Here is a 22,128-nt window from a genome sequence, read left to right as displayed (position 1 = left end):
TGCTGCAGACATCGTGGCTATACCCTGTGTCTTGGGCAGTCTGTCACTGTTCATTGATCTGGAGAGGGCAGCCATTAATTACTCATTTCACTACCTGTTTCTCTAGCAGTTTTGCGTTTAGGAGCTTCTGATGAGCATACCGTCTAACTTTGATAGAGTGAGATGGAAGTATTTGATTAAACATTAGTTTAAATTGGTTCTTCAAAGAACTGTGTCTTCAGATTGATATTTGTCTGTTTGTTTTGTTCTTGCACTCTTCACTTGCTCCCTTAAGTTGCATCAAGGTGAGGGCTATGAGAATGTGTGTAACTGTAATGCAGATAGTTTGCACGTTTGCCATACCAGTTGCCTTGATTTTATAAATGATCCTTTATGGTAAATTCTCAGTCTATACCACACGGCAAGTAAAGTTTAAACCTGGAAACAGTGCTTGTTCATGCTTTTTGGCGATACCCAAGTAGCAAAACCAGCTTGTGGTAGAAATTGTACTTGCTAAACTCGGGATTCAGGGGTTTATCTGCTCTATCTCACAGCACTCAAATGGCTTTCGGCATTCTGAAGTCAGTGAAGTTGGAAGACAAAAATTACGTAAACAGGTTTCAGCACAAGTGGCTTGTCCCTCTCTCTTCCTCCTCAGTGGTCCTTTTTGGGTCCTGCGGCTGTCCATTTTGAAGCATTATGTCCCTGCCACAGGCTGCTAGCTTTCAGCAGCACAGGAACTGAAGAGGTCTGTGGGAGAGCTGCCGTTCTGTGGTTTTGTAATCCTCTGCGAGCAGCTCACGTTGAGGCTGGGGGTGGGAATGGAGTAACAGAGGCTGGGCGTCCCCTGCGTGCTGCCGCAGAGAGGGTTTGGAGGCAGCTGGAGCCCATGCTGTATGTCCACTTCAGGGGCTGAAACAAGGTCTGGGGTGGGAAGAGAGCAAAGGCGGTGTGATCTGTGTTAAGTCCTGCTGTTCTGGACTCCAGATCTGCTTTTTAGTACATCTGTTGTTATGGGCTTTGATGTGTAGTCAGTATTGTTGTTGATCAGAAGCCTTTGGCTGTGGGTGGCGAGTTTCAGTGATGCTCAGGTTGGTGTTCTTGAAGTGCACTGCTACCCGTCTGTCACAGAAGCACAGCTTGTGAATTTGCACTTGCGTTTATTCAGTCCTCTGGCATCAACACGGGGCTTTCAGAGCCTGTGTAGTCCGGCCTTTCTGTATGCTTCTCACCTTCACTGGAGCTCAAACGCAAGTTTACAGAGAGTTCAAATAAAATAGGTTGGTGTTTGGCAGCGCTTTCTCACTTGGTTAGCAAGTGCCCTAGGAGCTGATAAACTCTGTGTGTGCTGTGAGCCGAAGAGGCATGCTTCAGAGTTCACGTCAAGTCTCTGGTGCAAGTGCCACAAGGGAAGGTATATTCAAGAGACTCAAAAGATATCCTCATGCAAATACAAGTTAAGGAGACAGGTTGGTCAGTGGAAACCCCAACGTGTGAGGAACATATTAAAGATGCTTTGTTCCATGGCAGCAACTGGTCTGGTAGCTTCCAATCTATTTCTCTGGTTGGCAGAATTTCAGTCAAAACCTTAATGCTTTCCAAGACTGCAGTTCTTCACAGTGAAAGAGACTGAGCATATTTTTCTCGAAAATCTGCAGTTAAATGAGCTCTTACTTGTTTCCCTGCACTAGTATCAAAACTTGTCTGGCTGTACAGTGAGCTGCATTCAGAAACTGATCTGTCTGAAAAGCGGGCATGTCGAAACCTCCATTTCTCCCCATAAAAGCAGATGGCTTATTTTTTCAGTTGGATAAGTTTCTCGAACCAACATAAACTTTAAAGTTAGTATTTTCATTTATCTTTGAGAACAAGGGAAAAAAACCACGTGTGCACATGTAGCTTTCTGCATCTCTCGTACTATCATATCATAAGTTAGGTATTTTCTGCTGTTGAAGTGTCATTCCAGGCGCTCTCAGCGTGGTGGTTGTATGAAGTCTCCTGTGAGTTTTGCTGCTTGTGTGCCTGGTCCTGTTCTTCTGGTCCCTTGGGTGATGACATTCTGTCCCTGGTTGTGGAGGCGGAGAGGAAATAGTGTCTGCTGCCGGCAAGTCTCTGCATCTACATTAATGCTCTGCTAATATTTGTTCAAATTCTCTTCCCTCTCCTGCCTGACACACTTCAAACAAGTGAGCTTTGGGGCTTTTCCAGCTGAGCAAACTTCAGGCAGTTGGTAGTTTACCACCTCTTTAATCCTTGATAAATAATACTGATCAGACACCAGACAACAAGAGGGAGGAAAAATCTGCATATGCAGATGTCATTCTACAACTAGCCTGGAAAATATGTTTTTGCTTAACTTGTTTTGGTATATCCCGGAAGGATATTTTCCAGAACATGTCAGGTCTGAGAAGTGCTAAAACAAGTAGCAGTATGGGTTCCTGCCTTAATCCTTTTAGCCAGGATCACTGGTTAAAAAGGAGGTGTGTTTGGGGGAGCACTGTTTCTCTTTTTGCTGTGCTGGTAGAGAAAGCTAGCTTCCTCCCCCATGTAGCCAGCCTGTTCAGCAGGGGACAATGCTGGAAATTTCTCTTGCATGCAAGAAAAGGAAGAAGAGTTGGATGAAGGTACTGTTTGAGCAGTAATTTGCTAAGTAGCCACTGATTACTGAGCACAGACTCCTGTTCCACTTTCAGTGGGAAGATCTTTGGATTCTCTTTTGCACAGTGATGACATATGTGTTTTTGCCTGTTTTCTGGCCTGAAACCAGGAGTGTTTAGGGACTATTTCATGGAAATGGAGGGCACAGCATGCTGAATGCATTGACAGTGCTGGTGTCTGGGTGATTTGTAGCAAGGCCCATCCTGCCATCGATCTGCCAGATGTGCCTTACTGCACAGAGGCTGAAGTGGGTCAGTTAGTAAAGCTTTTGCCATCAGGCCACAATTTCTCAGGCCACTGCAGAGGAGGAGAGGTATGTGTTCGTGTGTTTTAAATCAGTGAGTGTAGCAACCACCCTACTTAAACCATTTCCCTCTGAATTACGAGGTGGTTGTGCTTCTTAGAACAGGAGATGCTGTGTCTTCAACAGCAGTGGCACCCTGTCGGTGCTTTCCGTTTTGGTTTTCATGAACCTCATGTTTTAATCACTTAACACGTGCAGAATGAGGAAATGGCACCATTTGCAATGGGACAGCTGGCTTCTCGTTGCAGTTAGGTTTTGGGCTTATAAAGTCCCTTTGGTAGCTTTGGCCTAGTTTGGGAGCTGTCTGTCAGTCACATATTATTTCAGATGAGTTAGCTATGCCTGTAACAGTAGCAGTGTGCTTACTTTTGAAGAATCCCAGCACTGGAAAAAAAAGGATGTCCTAGTCACTGTAGTACCATTTCCACTTCTGCTTCTCCTTGCTATGAAATCCAAAAATGACAGCCTTGCTTTTGTTGCTCTATGAATGTGAAAAGGCTAAATTTGGAAGGCACACTTTTAAAATGAATATAAGTCAAGAACTGGTTTTTATTACAGAGAAATCTGGGAGAAAAAATGTAAATAGAGATAATTTTTTGGTTTTCCTCATGCTATGAGAGGCTTGGCTCTGTGAAGAAGCAGCTATTTGACAAAATGTTCTGAAGTGTGAGCGCAGAACTGGGATTTTGTCACTTAGTGCTGCAAGAGCAGAGGAACTGCTCACACTCAAATTTTGGTGTTGAATTTTGCTGAATTTTTTATAGCAGCTTTACTCTGATTTTTGCCTGTCCTGTGCTACTGTCATAACTCTCCTGGGCACCAGATGACTACTGAAATTTTGAATATGCAGTTGTAGTATGCTAGATGTGACTCCCACTGAGAAACTATGCCTTTTGCAAACTGCCATAAAAAATCTTTTGGAAGAGGGATTCTTCTCCCTTTCTTGTCCCTTGCCTTCCAGAAAGTCTTGCCACGGAAACAATGAAATCCAAAGCATGCAAGTTGTATATTCAGGCTCTTGGTGTCTGTAGGCTGTGCTCCCTTATAAATAAAGTTCTGTGGTTTTTATTATGCCACTCATAGTTTTTTTGGTGGTTTTTTTGGTGATGTTTTGTTTGTAACTGAACACAACAATTAATTGTGTTCGAAAGTGATCTAGAAGCACCAGGGAAATTTGAAGGCTCCACTGTGCTCAGTACTGTGATGAATGTATTTTCTGTTCCTGGATGACTTGCAGCAGTGTTAATTTCAGAGTTGTCTTGGAAACAATAAAACAGGCTTTTACCTTTTGGAACTTGCATTGTGAGTAAAGGGTGTATTTTTCAGTTGGAAAAGTGCACGTATGCTTGTTTATACTGCCAGGTGCAGTAGAAGTTAATCCTGTGCTGCAATATATCTCCTTGAAAAATCATGTTTTAAGTCTGCTGCCAGATGGGTGCTAACAGATGGGAAATTGGAGGAATGTACCTCTAAGTATGGAAGTGTTAAAAGTCAATATATGTTACGCATCTCTACTCTCTAAAAGCAGTAACTTCACATAGGAAACCTACCTGTGCTCCATGTTCGTTCTTGACTCAGTGTGCCTCTTCCAGTACTCTTCTCCCATACATCCCTGAAGGATAGACAATATCCTGACAGCTGAAACTGGTCGCTGCAGATGTGTGGAAGTTGTGTCATATGAGAGCTCTTTTCTGTAGTCTGTGTGTACAGCAATTGTTTTAAATAATTTCTCCTGGTTGGTATTTTACAGATGGGTTGGATAGAATTTTTGGAAACTAAATGAACATAAGTTCTTAATTTATTGGTTATGCTTATATGAGGCTGTAGCACTGACATGTTTTAAAATTGTGGATCAGTCCAATAGCTTCCTTGATTTGACATTTGTTTATCAAATAATATACTCAAATATTTGAAAACAAGTGTTGCAAGATTCAATTTTATATGTGCATTGCAATTCACTATTCTATCACCTTTCTTTAAAATACAAATGTTGCCAAAAATGTTGTCAATAATGATACCTGCATATGATATATGCAGATACTGCAGTATTTTAATGTACATATGAGCAAAATCTTTCCAGTAATCTTTTTTTCTGCTTCTTGCTTTGCTTTTTGCAAAGGTTATAGCCTTGGGATGCTAGCCAGTCTTTGAACTGTAAAAGGGAGCATTAAGAATGCAGGATGTCTTTAGAATAGTCTCAGCCGTGAGCAGATGGCTTCATTAAATTCTCTTTAGGAGCAAGGAGAGCAGTTGCTGCTTTTGGAAGAAAATTGGCTAGAGCAACTGCTTTTACATTGCCATCCCAAGTGTGTGGCAAGTAGCAAGAATATTTGTACAACAATTTTATCTAAAGCAATTGGTCCGTGTATCTTCAAAAAATAGGTGCGGGAGAGTGGTGCCTCTGTTTTGTAAACTGGCAGGCACAAATTAGAATAAAAGACTGACTATTTCATCGTTAAACTTCTGCACATTTAAAATCCTGGGCTTTGCTAGTTGCTTTGCTTTGTGCTCCTCAGCCCCAAGCATTTCATATCGTTATGTTCTTTGCCGCAAAATCTTCTGGTTTGTTTTGCTTTTTTGCCCTCTTTTCTGGAGAACACTGAGGAGAACTACATTTATAACTACATTTAGTTATAAATGACTTGTGAAGGAGAGTGGTATACAAAAGGTAGTTTTCCTTCTGTAGAACACAAAAGACTTCTGGCAGAAGTGTATCAAGAGTCTGGTTGCTCAGGGTTTCAACGTTCTTGTGTGGATCAAAGTTAAACATGGACAGTGTGAGCAAATTTTTGCTTTGCTTGGACCTAAACTGTAATTAGGAACTTCATGCTCAATTTAACTTCCACCCCTGAAGTTAAAAACCAAATTTCTGAGGTTTGGGTCAAGGCAAATACTCTCAAATTATGATATTTTTGAGGCTGAATAGCCTGCTAAGAGCAAAAAAATGTCTGTTGGGCTTTAAAGATGGGGATGGACTTGAGGAGGAGAGTTTGAAGCTGGCTTTTGTTCTTTTAGATGAGAAGTCAGAGATGTGGAAAAATGTTGTACCTGTTAAGCCCTTTCAGAGTTGTATGTTTTCTTTAACTTGTTTTTAAAATTAAATTTGGAGGCAACAGACTGAGTAGCAGGGAAGACAGTGTCCTGCTGTAGTGGTAGATTTTATTGGTATTGATTATTGCATATTCATTCTTTGCCCTGTGAAATGCCTCTTTATTACAAATTACATATTAGCCTGTGTTAGTAGCAGAGGATGACTAGCGGGTCTGCTGCTGGTAGGTCTGCACTCCTGTGTTGAGGCTTGTCTGTTGGTATATGATATATCCTGGGGAAGACTTGGGCTCTAACCAACCTGCTTGGCTGATTTCAGCTCTATAGTCTGTTAAGATGCCTCCAGCAAGTAATCTGGGACAGTGACATTGAGATGTATTTGTTGTTTGAGATCATCAAATAAGGAGAATGACTTTATTTGTGAAAGTGGCTGTAGATCAGTTTGTTTCACTATATTGAACCAAATACTTCTGTGTAATACTTGTGCAGAAATTTGTACATGCATGTTTGCGCGTTTGCATAATAGAACAAGTCCATGTCTCTTCCTCAAGTTGTGCTTTAAGGGTAAATTTGAGTGTGTACATGTGTTGCAGATACTGTCTGAACCAGACATCATATTAACCACTATCGCTGCAGGAAAATTTGTGCTTAATTAGAATCAATACATTCCACAATGAGAAGAAAATGACCTTTTATTTGGAAGGATGAATTAGTGGCATGTTATTGGCCTTGTTCCAAGGTTTTTGCTGCATTATTCACACTCTGACTTCTGTTTTTTGTCTATAATACCTACTTTTAAAACACTGTCTTTTGCGTGTGTTCTCCAGAACAATATGGTACTAAGAGGAGCTGGACAGTACCATTGTTTTGATAGAATTATGTGACCAGACCCACTGTAAATACAATTCTGGCCTTAGTTATCTCATACTGTCACAATCTGTAAGACAAACTTTTTGAAGTTATGCTGATACATCTTCATTAAACCTGAGGATCCATATCAAGGCTGTAAGTGGAACATTTGCCCCCAACCTGTGGTGTCTCAGGTATTTTCCAAGCAGCATTTTTCATATCTCATTTCTCTATCTCCTTGTTGCTGACAGGTGCGGCAGTGCTGCATAGGGACAAAGGGACCCTAATGGGCAGGTCTTTTACAGCCCAGATTGTATCCCATTTTCACCTTTCCTTTGAACAAGAACTGAATGTTGTAAAACTACAGTTGTGGTACATCAGTGACTTTTAGCAGTACATGCTACCAAAAATAGTCTTGTTAAACTCCAGGCCTTGCACGTCCGCTGGACAGGAACTCAGTCATGTGTTTGTGTCTGTCATTCTTTTTTGATGTTTTGCAAACATCTCACAACAAAGACTGCTAAACCATTTGGACATCTGGGCTGAATCACATTTGACCAGCTTATGTGAGCAAATGTTTCTACCCATTCACATAGTGAAATGTTAGCAGCAAAGCCTGGGACATTCTGCCACGGAGATGAACAGCTTAATGTGGTTATGATTAACTAAATTCACGCAGCTTATTCTGACTCTGGCTTTTTCCCATGAAGGTGGAAATGATTGCCACTTGCAATCATTGCCTTAGATTGCAGTCTAGGGGTTTTTTTTGGTTTTTAGACCTGTGGCAATGTTTTACTTTTGTGCTTGCTCTGTTCAGCTTTTGCCAGCTGTAGAACCTTTGTAAGCAGAAGAAAAGGAAAGACTGTCTGCAGACATATTACAGGCCAGGTGCCTCTTGTGTCCAGTCAGCCTTGGTTTGGACCAAATAATACCCAACATCTGAAAACATCTTTTGTTGGTGATGATGATGTTTGTCTGTGCTGGTGCAGTAAATTGTCAACTTCCTTGAAACTGGAGCTGCAGTAGTGGCCTGTGTGATAAAAAGATAAGATGTCCAGTAAGGCTGGAGAGTAAATAATTCTCAGTTGGAGTTAGTCTGCCTTGTTTCCAGAGCTTTTGTAACATGCAGTAAAGGAAAATGGACTGCTATGCTCATACTCACTCCTGTAGTGTGAAGCTGGTTGTTAGTGCTGGAGCTCATAGGTGGGAACAGGTTCACACTGCTCCCAACTGCTGCAGGGAGCGGGGCAGGAGGAAGGCCAGTCCTTCAAGGATGCCGCTTTAAGTCATAGCTTCAAGTTATTCTTAATTCAGTAACTGCAATTGCCTGTTCCTTGTCTTGTTCCTCCCTTCCCCAATCTCCTGTGCTGCTGCTGTTTCCTTTGAATGAAATCTTAATGATGATGGGGCTGTAGAGTGTCACAGTTAAAAATGTATTCTTTGTCTTGTTCCACTGAAATAGCTTGCTGATTTTTTTTTAAAATTTTTATTTTTACTTTTTATTCCTACCATACTCTGTGGCCATCGCTGTGTGTGGGATTACTTGCCCAGGCAAGCTGTGCTTATTCTTTTCTTGTATTGCAGTGTCCTCTTTAGTGCTGAATGCAAATCCTGCTAATCAGCAAGGAGCTGTTTACTGTCTAGGCAGTTTTACACTAGCTTCCTCAAGTCCTGGTTGATGGGCAGCGTCCAGTGTGTGGGTTGAGAGTCTGAGCCGAGGCCTCTGCTCCCTGTCCTGGATGCTGTCTAAACCCAGACCTGACTATAGTCTTGACTGCAAGAGTTTACTAATACTTGACTTTCCTGCCTGTAGACTTGCCTTACTCTCCCTCTGCTGGTGATCAGCCTTCTGCAGTTTCATGGATCTAATTGTCACAGCCAGGCTTTTCTACAAGTTACGTGTTGCCCTTACTAATCCAATAGAATTGAATCTTTTTGACTACAAACAATTTGCATTATTGAAATGGGATTTGACAATAATATAAGTTCTCTAAGCATTTTTATTTGCTATTTTCCATTTAAATTTGTCAAACCAACAGCAGAAACAATCCCATGCTCTTCTCTGGTACTCTGCAGCTCTGAAGACCTCTTTGAGAAACAGGATTTGTGTTTTGGTCACCTCTTCCAGCTTGCTGCAGTAACACATTGAAGTGTTTGCTTCATCTGCTTTAATAGATCACTTTAAGATCTTGTAATCTTATTTATCTCAAATTTCACATTTATTGAGGGCAAGGAATGGAGGACTACAGGATTTTTATTTTATGAGTCTTTCACCTGAGAAACATTGTTCAGCTCTGGATTTTGTAGTGCCTTTGTCCTGCCTGGGCAGTGAGGTGATCCAAATGATCATGCCTTTGTTTCTTCTAATTGTGTGTCTTTGACAACGGCAGGTGTCCCTGAGTAGGCCACACACGCTACTGTCTGAGAAACAGTGCATCTTGTTGCTTGTTGGTCTTAACATTTATTACTCATCCAGGAGTCAAAATGATGAAACAGGACCCTGTGTAGCAGTGGGAGAGAGTTGCCCACCTGGCCCTTGGCTCTTCTGGCAGCATGGGAGGCAGTGGAGGGGCTGGCATGGGTCCCTGGCTTGCCACCTGCGTGTCTCACTTATCAGAAGTGTGTGGAGACAGGTTTATTTACGGCACAGGGGAAGTCTGAGGATGCCATTTTAGCTGCAGCTCCTCAGGAAGGAGATACCCCACCACTTTAGCTGCTCCTCTTAATGTGTGTTACACTGATGAGTTGAGAAGATGATTGACGATGCCCGATCTTGTGAGGTGGTGGCAGAATTTGATCGTTGCTGCTGCTCTGATATTTTTGTATGCAGTGCAGTGTTAGTCTGCTTGATTTTTGCCTATTTCTGCAAGCCGTTAAAGACCAGATAGGGTGATACTGTGAGGCACTTTTTCAAGCCTGCCTGCATTCATACCCGTAAGACTAGAACTGTAATGTCTCTGCTGATGGTGTTTTCTAACCTTGCTTGTAAATACTGACAGTGACACAGCCCTATGGCAGGCGTGGGTTGTTGGGTGCAGTTGGGAGAGCCCTGTGGTGGCAGAGGAGTGGGTGCTAGGATGAGGTGGCCCTGTGAGGCGTGGAGGAGGACAGCAAGCAGCAGGGAGATCCTCACAGGCTGTGCCACCAACTTTTCAGCCCTTTAGAGAGCCAGAAAAATAACGTTTATTGAACTTGTCATCGCCCCCCCCCCCCCCCCCCCCCCCCCCGAAAACTTATGAAGTGGCTTAGATGTAGGAGAAAACTATTTGCTGAGTGACATAAGCCTTAAGGTGTTTAAGCAGAAATTGGTGCAAACTGTGTGTGGTGCAGATTTTCACTGAAAGGTGAAAATTGTAGTTTTTACAAGTGACATGATAATCCTTATTACAGTGCTGTGGATCTCAGTAGGCAGTCCTCTTGCCTTCTTTCTGTTGGAGTTGCTGAAATTGTTTTCCTGATAAGTAAAATTTTTTGTGTTTTGAACTGTTGTTTCTGCGTTCTACCAAAATGACCCTTTCCTTGAGTCCACCATGACAGTCCTCTGTCTTATTGAGCCTGGCTTTCACTAGGAGCCTTTGTGCACTACAGGAGCTGGTGGAGCTCTCTGCTGAGCCGCTGTTTTCCCAGGCACGATCATCTTCTCCTAGTTTTGCAGTTACTGTGTCCTTTGGAAGTCAAGCAGTTGATCCCAGGCTTTTGCACTCTTTCTTAGGTATGGAACTGACAACTGCACTGGCGCATGTCAGGGAAGGTTAAACGTAACACATGTCTGGGAGCTGGAAAAGTACCAAAGCGTAGGTATGGGCAGGAGATAAATGTCATTGAGAAGTTCTGGGCCTTGGATGGAAAGACCCATCGCTCATGGAGCAGTCTGAGAGACTATTAGTCAGTAGCTCATCTTTGCCAGGATCTGACCAGATTGTCTTTAGGGCACACTTTCCTGGAAGTGTCCTGTGAAAACTCACTCATATCAGACAGGAAGGACCGCTGTAGGAAATCCTGCAAAAAAATTCTGTAGCAGGGAGAATGAAACAACACGTTTTCATACCCTGAGAAGCAGCAGGAGATAGATCTTTGGTTCCCTGTGCATCAGGAGTGGTGTGGTGAACCTAGGTGCACGGCAACAAGATGAAGCATCTCATGTACATTACAGCAGTGATATAAATAAACCTAATGTTTTAGCTTTCCACTAGTTTGTCATTGTCATAAGAAGGTTAATTTTGAGCAGTACTTTCAAATGTTAACGTTTGAATTCCTCATTTCATGCTATCAAAAAGACAAGGGCATTTTTCCTGCTGAAGAGTGATGTCAGTTCATATCATCCAAGATGACCCGCAGTGTGACAGTGTTTTGCTATAGACGTCTTGAGGGAGGGGTCAACTGTAGTGAAATTGCATAACTGTTGGCTGTCACTTAAACGTTGGATGTGCCACCAGTCTTTCAAAGCATGTTAGAATTTAGAAAACTTTAACCTATTCAGATATTTTTAAAGTGCCATGGCTCAAAAGAGCTAACGGTAAAATGCGTGATACCCACCAAGTTAGAAAGATAGAGAAGCTGTTTGAGCATAGATACTTAGGTACCTATATTTTTTCTGCAAAATGACTATTTGTTTTGGGCTTTTTCAGAGGGGAGTCATGGAAGTTTTGGGGTCAATAAGGAGCAGCTTGTGTTATGCCTTGAGGTGTGTGGTCTGCTGACCTTGCCGGTGGATTTCTCAGGCCATTGCACACAAACTGTAGCACAGTTTCTTGTGTGTCACTGAACAGCGAATCTGTTGTTAAAGACGATAAGCGTTTTTGCAAGAAGAAATACGTCTGCAGCCTTTAAGAACAAAGAAGCTTAAATGAAGCTTGCTATTTAAAATCTGCCATAATAAGTGAGGGCCATCAGCAAACAGTCCGACAGGAGACAGTTTCTTAGCAACAAAAATAATGAAAACTGTCATTCAGTCTTTAATTGTAGAAGAGCAGTAGCAAACAGCTAATAAGTGGTCATTAATCTGGACTAGTGATAATCAACTTGTAGTCTATATATTCCTGGGTACCATGGATGACTTCTAAGAGATCCGCAAAAGCTACTTAAGAAAAGCAAGACTTAAATTGTCAATGCAAGCCTGGAGATTCTGTAGGAAACTTGAAGATTAGTGTTTTTCAATTTCTCAAAAAAAAAAAAGTCTAGACTTAAGTATAAATAATAGCTTGCTGGAAACAAGACTGTATGTGAGAAGTTCCTCTGTTCATAAATAAATAACATTACCTAGCTAAGCTCACATTTTAATACTGGGTCATTTTCTTGCTTTGCTCTTATATATATATAGTCCTACAGTAGTTTAAAGCTAATATTCCAATTAGACAAACTTGGGGGAAGCATCAAGGGAGAATGAGAAGGAAACTAATGCTTAGTAACAATCATTGTTTTGTTTCTGCCCTTATTTAAAAAAAACCTACCAAACAACAACATAAAGCAAACCAGCAAGCTGTTAGCAAATGAGCTGCATTACAATTGAAATTTAAATTTAGGAAACTAATATATCCACAGAGAACTTTGAACTTAAAAGTTGAGTTGTTTTGAATTAATATGGAATGATGATATTTTTAATAAAGTGGCCTATTTATTTTACAGGACGTACGGGGACTTTGATTTGTTTCTTGCTCTATTAAGTGCGCTTTGGAAGCGAAGGATATTTTGCAATGCAGAATGACACTTGGAGTATAGACAATGACGGTATCTTTTTGAGTCCTGTCTCTGCCTGTTCTGGGTCATGCAGCAGGAAAACGGATATAGCTGTCTCAAGGATGTTCTCCTTTGTGTATCTTTCGGTGGTGTGATACACGGTAGTTGCCAACCTCAGAAGATTATAGAGCGATACAGGGAAGCAGCTAGCAGCTTGAGCACCTCTACAGAATCTGGTTCACAACATTAATTGCCATCAAATTCTCTGACGTGTCTCTCTAGGCTGGGATTAATTTTGCATATGGCTGGTCTTAACCTAATTTTTCCACTGTGACATTTGAAAAGTGAAAGCTGTGTGTAGTCTGGGGTGGGGAATCTCTGGTTTGAGATAAGACGTGGATGGCTGCTGCTACATTTGGAGGTCAGCTTCGCAGAGGAAGGCTTTGTGTTTCACTATTGAGCCCTAAAGCTTGAAGGAAGCACATAAACCTCGTTTTGCCTCTAATACCTTCATACAATTTTACAGTTCTGTTTTTCTGTAATACTATACCCCTCAAATTTAGCATTCAAGGGCTGGAAACTCTCAGTAATTACCCGTTTCATCAAGAAACTTTGAGGCAGAACCTCTGTAGTATGCAGCTCTCAGATCTATCTTTCCCTTTCATAATGTCTTTAATGATAGTGCAAACAAGATTCTTAAAAGTTAATCATCAAGTGTAATAATGACTCTTTCTGCTACATTTCATTTGGCATAAGAAAAAACTCATTTTAGGCTTGGCAGGAGTTAAAATCCCAGTAATGCTCATGAGAATGTTCTGCAAGCAAAGCTTCTGTTAATCCTGTTCCTGACATGCTCACACATAATTTGATGTGAAATCTGAAGCATTTATACTGAAAGATCTGCACCTATGTTTTTTGAATGTACAGAAAGCAGTAATGTGGGCACAAACTGATACCCAGTTACTAGCTAAAGGTCAAAATTACCTTTGCATTGTTAATATCAACACAAGGGTTGTATTGAAGCAGGAGTAGGTATGATTGATGCTCTACAACCTCATAGAGTGGATGTAGCAACATGTGATAAATTGCTGCATTTGCGTAAGTTCTCCCAAAGTCAGAGTTGTTTTTTCAAACTCCAGAGTTAGTCATTGCTAACTGAGTTGTTGCTAACCAAATTCTGCAATGAAACACCTATGTTTAACAAGTTGGATTCTCCACAAACTTTTTCGTAGTTGCTGGTATGTATAATTTCTTTGTATATCTTACAGAAGTGTGCAGACTCCCTGGCTGTACAGTGTTAGTTTAAAAAAATAGCAAAGGTTAGTGAGCGACAGTGTAATAATCTGATGATAATTAGTAAAATCCATGCCTGTGCTATCTGTGAAAAGCTCTAGCAGCTTTTTTCAAAAGTACGATTGTGTTACTTCTCAGCATAAAAGATGCTAGGGTTGCTGTAGACGTTTTAACATGGAAAAAAAGGGCAACTCTTTTCTGAGCTAGCATAGCCTTAAACACAGCAAAAGCTCAAACATTTTAAAGTGCTTGCCACAGAGGCTGTTTGCATTAGGTGTTTTTATTATGGTGAAATGATTTCTTAAGTTTTAAGGCTACTTTACTGCATTTCCATGGTGCTTGCCAAGAAAACATGAGTTGCAGTCTGCTATTGGAGATTAAACTCCTGTCAAGATCTCGGGTATTTAAAATGACCTTTGCAGTGTGGTGTGAGTTCTGGATTTTGAACCTAAACCTGGTATATCCTGGTTTGCATGGGGTAGTCTGGGACATGGATTTGTCCCATGGTACGTGCTCTTTGCCAGTCCTTCAGAGGCAGCTGAGTATCTTGAATATGCAAATAACTGTAAGGGTAACACCCTTGTGGCCAGGGTTTAGCTGATGAGAAGGAATTGTAGTTTGTTACTCACCACTGGCAGAATAAAGTAAATTGTTTTTATAATGATGCTGCAGCAGGAAAAGAGCAACATTTACTGTCAGGGACATAGCCCTACCCTCGGGTAGTTCTGAGTTTAGTCTTTTCAAGGTCTCTTGCAGCAAGCAGTCCTGTAGAAAGCTCAGTCCCCTGGCTGGTGCTGTGCAGCATCAGAGGGGAGAGCTGGATCGTGTCCATCACAGGCCTAATCCCAAATAGCACTCAGTCCTTCAGGGTTTTGTTTTTCAGGCCAGGATCCTTCATCTCTTCCTTGCATTTTCTTACATTGGCCCTGAGGTGAGGCTGGGAGGACTTGGAGTGAGTGTAGCATTTACTGGGCTTCCCACTCAGTTTTTCTTTTTTCCAAGGAAGGCTCAGACTTAATGTCTCCAATGGTGTTGTACATATGTTTCATCGGACACAAGCTAGCACTGCTACTGAAAGGAGCATTGTGGATGGATTTGAACTGCCCTGACCCTTCTCCTCTCCAAAGTAAGTTTTAACCTGTGGAAGTTGATCAGTCGACTTCTGTAGTTGGTTGCACAGTGGCACAAGTTTGAGCTGGGAGGTGGAGATGGATGGAGACCAGGGGACACAGGTAGGCAGAAAACTTAAATAAGCAATCTGGACCCTTGGTAACTATACAGGGGAGGAGCAGTTACCTAGCTTGTTTCCACCAGCCCTATTTTGGGGATCCACGGTATGATTTTTTTAAGCCATTCACCCTGGCACACTGCTAAATTTCTGATATGTCTTAAAACTAAGATGTTCACATAATTTCTTATCAGTGCACAGTTGCTTTCTAGGACCCATAAAGCCTAAATGTGCTCTAATTAAATAAGAGTATGGATAGAAGAGTGGGTTACCACATACTACAAGTGGAATACTGCAGGGGAAAGAGGAAAACAGCAGTGACCTGGTGACAGGCCAGATGTGAGACCTGAGCATGTCAAACTCTGCTTATGTCAGTGCAGGGAAAACTGCATTGCTGTCTAGTGCTCTTGATGCTGTACTTGAAAATAAAACTTGACATTTGATGTCCAAGGGTCTGGTATCAAAGAATGGGAATGGAAGGTAAAAAGATGATGTTTCAACATTTTTTCTTTAATGAGAGGATGAGCAGACCTGAGGGAAATGATCAGGTTTAGTGGTTTGTTGTTGTTGTTAATCTTTGACCTACAGCAGGTTTTCAGTGGAAATAAATTTGGAAACTCAACTGGTTTTAGCTTGAGAAGGTTCCCTGTGCAACTTCCATTCCATGACCCATCCTAATAGCACCTGCATGGAGGCACTGGCTTTAGATCGGTATTTATGAAAGAGAATTGACAGCACTTGATGCTTTAAGTAGCTGCCATACAAATGGCATTCTTACTCAAGAAAAAACCCCCGGCATTTCAAAAGAGGGCTTTACCGCACCACCTTCAACAGGTGTACATGCCCAATGTAGGGAAAAATGGACAGCTTTTACTGTTTAGCCAGCATGATTCATGTCAAATGCAAAGCTGGTTGTGTTTAGTGGGCTGCAGAAACAGCTCTGTGGAGTGACAGGTGAAGTGCTGGGGGCAGTGACACTGCTATCACTTCACTGCATCCGAAACTGAAAACTCAAAATTATTGTTGTAGATCCATTTGCCAGTTGGATGTTGTAGTTCTTTGTCACAAATGAAACTGGGAATGTGATGCAGGAGGATTCAGGAATGTGTGAATTTCCTGCGGTCCATTCTGCTTGTTTTGCTATTGAGTGGGCATGTTTTTAATGTGATATGAAGTATCAGCCTAACCAGTCTAATGACATTCTCGTTTGTTATCACTTTGTGCAATTGGACATGAGAGAGAGAGATAGTTTTAAAGGGTGTGTGTGATAAGGGACTTGTAATGCATGATCAGTAAGATAAGGATATTCAGAAGCATAACAAATTTTACCTGTGTTCATAAGTCAAAGATATCCTTACATAACTTGTAAAGCTTGAGGAAATCCCGTTTTATAGCTTTTGGGGTTTTTTTGGACATGAACAGTTTTGTTTTGTTTTAACAAAAAAATGGGTAAATTCCACCTGTGAACTTTAATTGTTTTTTAATAGCAAATACTGCTGCAAGGTTCAACTTCGGAATTCCATGTAGCCAAACACAGTGAAGTTTTGTTTTTGTTATTTCTCCACTGTTTTGAATAACTTGGTTCAAATCCCCTATTTCAGCAACCTCACGCAGCTCCCTCTGGGAGGCTGTGTTGTGACTTACACAACCGGGGAGCTGACTCTCTGGCTTTTTGAACTGAAATCACCTGTTTTCTCAGCACAGAAGCTTTTACTCAGGACGGACAGGTAACCTCTGCCAAGGCTTCTCTTCAGTAAGTTGGAAAAAGTTGTGCTATGCAGGTTGGATGAGGGCTGTTTTTAAATCTTGTGTGCTGAGAGGAAAATTACTTTTTCTTTTCCTCTTCCTTCTCCTAAAGCTAATTCATTTTAGGAGGGTTAAAAAAAAAAAAAGGAGGAAGGCAGTGATTTGGACATGCTTTTAAGGTTCGTTTAAAAGCTATCTTTGCATTTTGCCTTCTTGCTGTAGGTGCCCCTGAGCAATGCACAGTGTGTAGTGGTATGTACAGCTTAATTAGTTGGGTGTTTTCACTGGGCAAACTGGCTGAGGATGTTCTGTTACTGAAAACCTCTGCTGTGTGGACAAGATGGCTTTTGTATTTACGTCCTCTGAGAGTCAAGAAGCTTCAGGGTCTGGCATCTGTCAGTAACTGGCATAATTTGTTAAACTGTCTTGAAAGCCTGAAGAGCCTGAATCTGTTACTGAATAACAAGTATCATGATGGTAAAATACACTGTTCTTTATGCATTAAAGACCCACTTCTGTGTCTTATTGCCTGCATTATTTGGAAGAGGCCATGCATTTCTTAAGGCAAGAGAGAGAAAGATATCAAGACAGCATTGAAAAACGCTGAATGTGGAATGCTGTGAAGTAACAACTGTGTGTTTTGTAATCTCAATGTTCAGATAACTCACTTGAATATATTTAGACTATCACCTGTAAAGAGTGGGAAGTGCAGTTTTTGTGAAGAATCAGAGATAGTCAAAAAAGGAAATGCTGGAGTAATAAATTGTTGAAAAGCAACAAAAGGTGTTATCTGAAAGTGACAAAAGATGTGATCTAAGCTTTTAAGAAGTTAGGTGGTGTAATACAGCATGTTGATTTTAGCTTTTGCTTTTCTGGGTTGCTGTATTGTCATAGGGAATATGGAAATACAGGATATTCCTTCACTTCTCTTTTTAATATTATGAGGTGTTTCCACGTAATTGGCAGCTGATCCTCTTTTAGGTAAAACACCTCTGTGTAGCAAAGCTTGTAGTACAGACTTCCTGGTTGTTGGGTGTTTTTTTAACTCTTGATTTTCTTGTAGTGTGTTTCATTCATTTTGTTAAAGAACATTAACCAAAAATATAGGCAGAATTTAAACTTTTATTTTCTGTTATTTTTCATTGAATACTTAAAGTAAGATTTGGAGGCTCATCTGCTGTTTCTTATTCAGGTTTTAGCACCAGCAAATAATTCTCTGGATTACTCCTTTTCTGATAGAAGGAGGAGGAGACCTTGTAGGATAATAAGGGATGATGTTTGTGTGGTGTGAAGAGAGGTAATGATCTCCTTTGTACTGACCTTGTTGAAGTAAAAATGCGTTGAATATGAAGATGCTCCCAATGACCTCTGCTTCTCAGAGACTCTGTTGTTTATTGGCCACGTAAAATACTCTAATGCAGCCTCTGAAAGAGCGTTTGCTTCCTTAAGCAAATGCAGTCTGTTACGAATACATATAAATATTACATGTCCCCAAAGTGGTCATTTAAAAAGTTCAATCTGAAGCTAAAGTGCTGGTATTTGCTATTTTCTTTGTGCAGTTGTGCATCCTCCTTTCTTTTCTCCAGCGCTTTGTGGCTCTTGGTCTCACACAGTTGGTAGTGCTGGTGCCCTCTGACTTTATTAGAATTTGATTCAGAACCGCTACCATGTTTTTGGTTAAAATTTTATTATTTGTATAATAATGCAAGTATTTATATAGTATTTTAACTGTAGGAAAGCCAGAATTGTGAAATACACTTAGATCCTTTCCTGAAGAGGGGTAGCATGCATAGATAATACCATGAATGCTCCCATCCAGTTCTGTGGAAGTCAGGTTGCTTAATTACGGTTTCTCTTAACATCCTTAAAAATGGAGGAACTCTGCTTTCAGCAGTAGCTGGCCCAACCTCAGTATTTGTATTTTGTCACTGGGATGCAGGAGGGATTCATGGCAGTCCTGGCCTCTCCACTTCCAGGATAGTCTTCATGTTGTTCTGGGCTTTTTAGAGGGTGCTTGTGAGATCTAAGCAGTGTCAGGTTGATGGGGGAATTGAAAGCTGAAGATCCCAGTTCCGTTTGGGCTAAATTAAAATGACTGTTTGAGACATAAAAAGGCTTTTCTGCTTTGTTGTTCCAAAACCTGGGTTAGCATGAGCCTCTGCTACAGGTTAAAGCTCCTGTACATAAAGTCAGGCCCAAGTCAACCCTATCTTTCTTTTAACGTAATGTTTAGAAAAAGTTGGGGCCCAGTAAATGGTTATGTGAAATAAAGATATTTTTGGAAAAGTGAAGCTTCAAGTCGGAAGGGGAAAAAACATTTGAGGCTTTGCTCTGTAAATACTGTAGTGTGTTTATTACTTTTTTCACCCCAGTGTCTTGCAGAGGTGATTAGCAGGTATGATCAGTCCCATTGAGAGAGGGTGGGAGGTATGGAAATTGCTGCAGTCAGCAACAGCAACATTTTGATATGTCAAATATCCAATTATCAAATTAAATTTGGATATTAATTATTAAAGTGCTGGTAATATGCACAGTTCTTGAATTTTGTAGTCTAGCCTACCTTTTCATGTAATTGCTTCATTTTAAGACTCTAAAACCACACATAGCATTCACAGGAAGGTTGTTAGCATGCTGTCTGTGGGCAGCGTACACAGCAGCCTTAGTTATTCATAGCTGTATGTCGGCTTTACCTGTGGCTTCCGTACAACCATTTAAAATAGTTTTACTGAGAAAGCTAGCACATATAGGTTGCGGCCAGCTTGAAGTGTGGGTAGCAAGTATGCCTCTATTTGCAATCATCAAGGTATGGGTCTGGAAATTGTATTTTGGTAAGGTCAGTGAATAGTACTGTAATAATACAAACATTCTCAAACTTAAAATTTGCCTCCATGGTCTCTCCAAGAGTTCTCTGAGTAATTCATAGTCATTTATAAGCTAGTTTTCTTCTGTATTTCCTTTCTCCTTCTCATTTAGAATCCCTAGGACCTAGTTACAGCAGACGTATGCTTGAATAGAGGATTAAAGAAGTGCTTCTGATATGGATGGTAATTGATGTGCCGAAGGAAGGAGTACAAGTTATGTGTTGGGTCTTTTTTTTTTTTTGGTGATTTTTTTTAAATACAAGTAGGCTTTGACAGCTAGAAGTACCTTGTAATAGATTAATGTGCTTTGGAATTTGACACAATGAAGTCCTCAAATATATGCAAACACACATATATGAAGGATTGTGGCTGTATTATGAAAAATTTCTCTAAGAAGACTATCATGTTATTCTACATAATATATTCCAGGCTGTCTTTCATTTATAATCCAGTAGGTGTTTTCTTTAATCTTTGAGGATTTAGTCACAGTTGTCAAAATAATGAGCTTTTTGTGGTGTAATTTTTTGTTGTCCCTGTACCATCCCCCCAAGCTCAAGTAATTGTTACATGAAGAAACAGGGCTTTTTTCCCTTAAGTTTACACTGAAATATGGTTTTCAGTCTTAAAACCCAACAGTGTTTAAGGTTTGTTAGGGAACTCCTGCAGTGCCTGCTTTAAAGGATCACCTGCGAGGCTTGGGTCAAACAAGAGGACCCAATGGGTGCCTGTAAAACTGAAGTTCATACATAGATGTTAATTTCACACTCAAAGTCCTGGTTGGATTAAAGGGTTTAATTATGTCATAGCTCTTGGCAAGCTGTGAGTAGTTACTCATGTGCATAGCGTGACTACAGGTGTTGTCCAGACAGGCAGCCAGCAGCAGCATGATCAAAGGAGGAGAATTGGCCCCTGCCTGCAAACCACCCTTCACCTGAGTCTCGCCACCCTCACACCCAACCCGTGTCTGTGGGCTTCTCTGCCAGAAACACTGATGCTTAGTGCCCCGTTCCCAAGGGACAGACTGAGGAGGGGTGCACTGCTCTTGGGAGCTGAGTTCTGAAGCTGAGGTGCCTCAACTTCGAAGTCTTTGTGGCTTTTCTCCTCCCCCCTGCCTCTGTGGAGATTCAGGGGCTGGCTGAGGGCTGGCCTGGGCTCCAGCCACCTGTCCACCTGGCTTCCAGGTCCCTAGTGGCCTTAGACCCTAGGTCAGAAACGTGGAGCCACTTGTGGAGATGTGGAAATCTCTGACACGCCATTTGGAGAGCTAGTGAAGTCTGCAGGTCAGCTAATTTGCTGCAAGGGTTTTTATGAGAAGTTTCACACCTACTGTAGCTATTTATTTAGATGCAAGTGCTTCATTATAATGAAAATGCTCATACGAGCCACAGGCTGCTAGAAATCCTTTCTCAGCAGAGGCAAAAGAGAATTTTCTTTTCCCTGTAAGGTACCTAAAATGGATGATTATACCTTTGTTTGCTCTGTAAGCAGTAAGCAGTTAGGAAACACGCTAGGATCTGAAAATTCTGGTTAGTGGGGTATCTTGTTGAAAAGTCATTGTGGGGAGAGTCAGAATAGATTCCCCTCTCTATAGCACAAAAGATTAAAAAGATTTTGAAAATACTTCTTTTAAGCAAAAGTGGGTTTCATGTACCTGTTTGATACCTGCTACCATACTGGCAGCCACAAAACATGCTCTGTTGAAGGACAGGGCAGACACTGTGCCTTTGGAAAGACCCTGTACAGGCTCTCCCTTTCCTTAGAGACTTGCAATATTGACCTGTTTCTTGTAATTTTGTCTGGCCTGTTTCTTTTGGGGCCTTCTGTCTTGTGGGTCTTGCATTATAATCTTCTGAATCAAGAATGAAGCCTTCAGATGTGCAGTGGAGATTTTTTTTAGGTGCATTCAATTCACATTTGCATCTGTGGAAACCCTCTTAATGTTGACTTCAGTGAAATCCAGATCAGACCCACGGTGGCTTGCATTTAAAAAACACTATCCCTTCAGGTAGCCCACACCCTTCTAAAAGTAGTTGGGTAAACAGTAGGAAGTATATATGCTAAATACAAGCTGATGTAACAGTATTATAAGTCTGCATATTTAGAAGTATGTTACCTAGAATAGTGTTGGGATAAATGCACCGTGCACCCTGTTTTGACTGCTTTGGAGTGGCACACTGTTCTCCTTTGATTACAGCAAAATAAATTTGAACATGCAAGGATTTGTCATAAATATCCAGATATTCTTGTTCTAAGCTTGTGCATAATGTGGTCATTCAGTAATGCAGGAGAGTGTTGGAACTGCTTTATATGGATTTAGTAAAAGTAATTGTGGGGCTGGCTGGTGTCTAACCTTTCTGAGCTCTGTTTGTATGTCCTGTACAAGCATAAGAGAGGTCCCAGACTCTTACCAGGGTCAATAATTGCTACTGCAATGCAAATGCTGGATAATTTTGTACTGAGTGGTTACCAGCCAGCTTGGGATAGAG

General features: G+C 41.2%; 1 protein-coding gene across 3 annotated transcripts in view; it reads left to right on the top strand.

Annotated features, from left to right (window-relative positions):
• SEMA4D (semaphorin 4D) overlaps window positions 1-22,128 on the top strand; it is a 98,810-nt gene that overhangs the window by 34,561 nt on the left and 42,121 nt on the right. The gene's annotated exons all lie outside the window — the stretch shown is intronic.

The sequence above is a fragment of the Grus americana genome, chromosome Z, assembly GCF_028858705.1.
Source record: "Grus americana isolate bGruAme1 chromosome Z, bGruAme1.mat, whole genome shotgun sequence".
NCBI classification, from domain to species: domain Eukaryota; kingdom Metazoa; phylum Chordata; class Aves; order Gruiformes; family Gruidae; genus Grus; species Grus americana.
The sequence above is the reverse complement of the archived record's forward strand: the minus strand, read 5'-3'. Positions and strand labels throughout refer to the sequence as shown.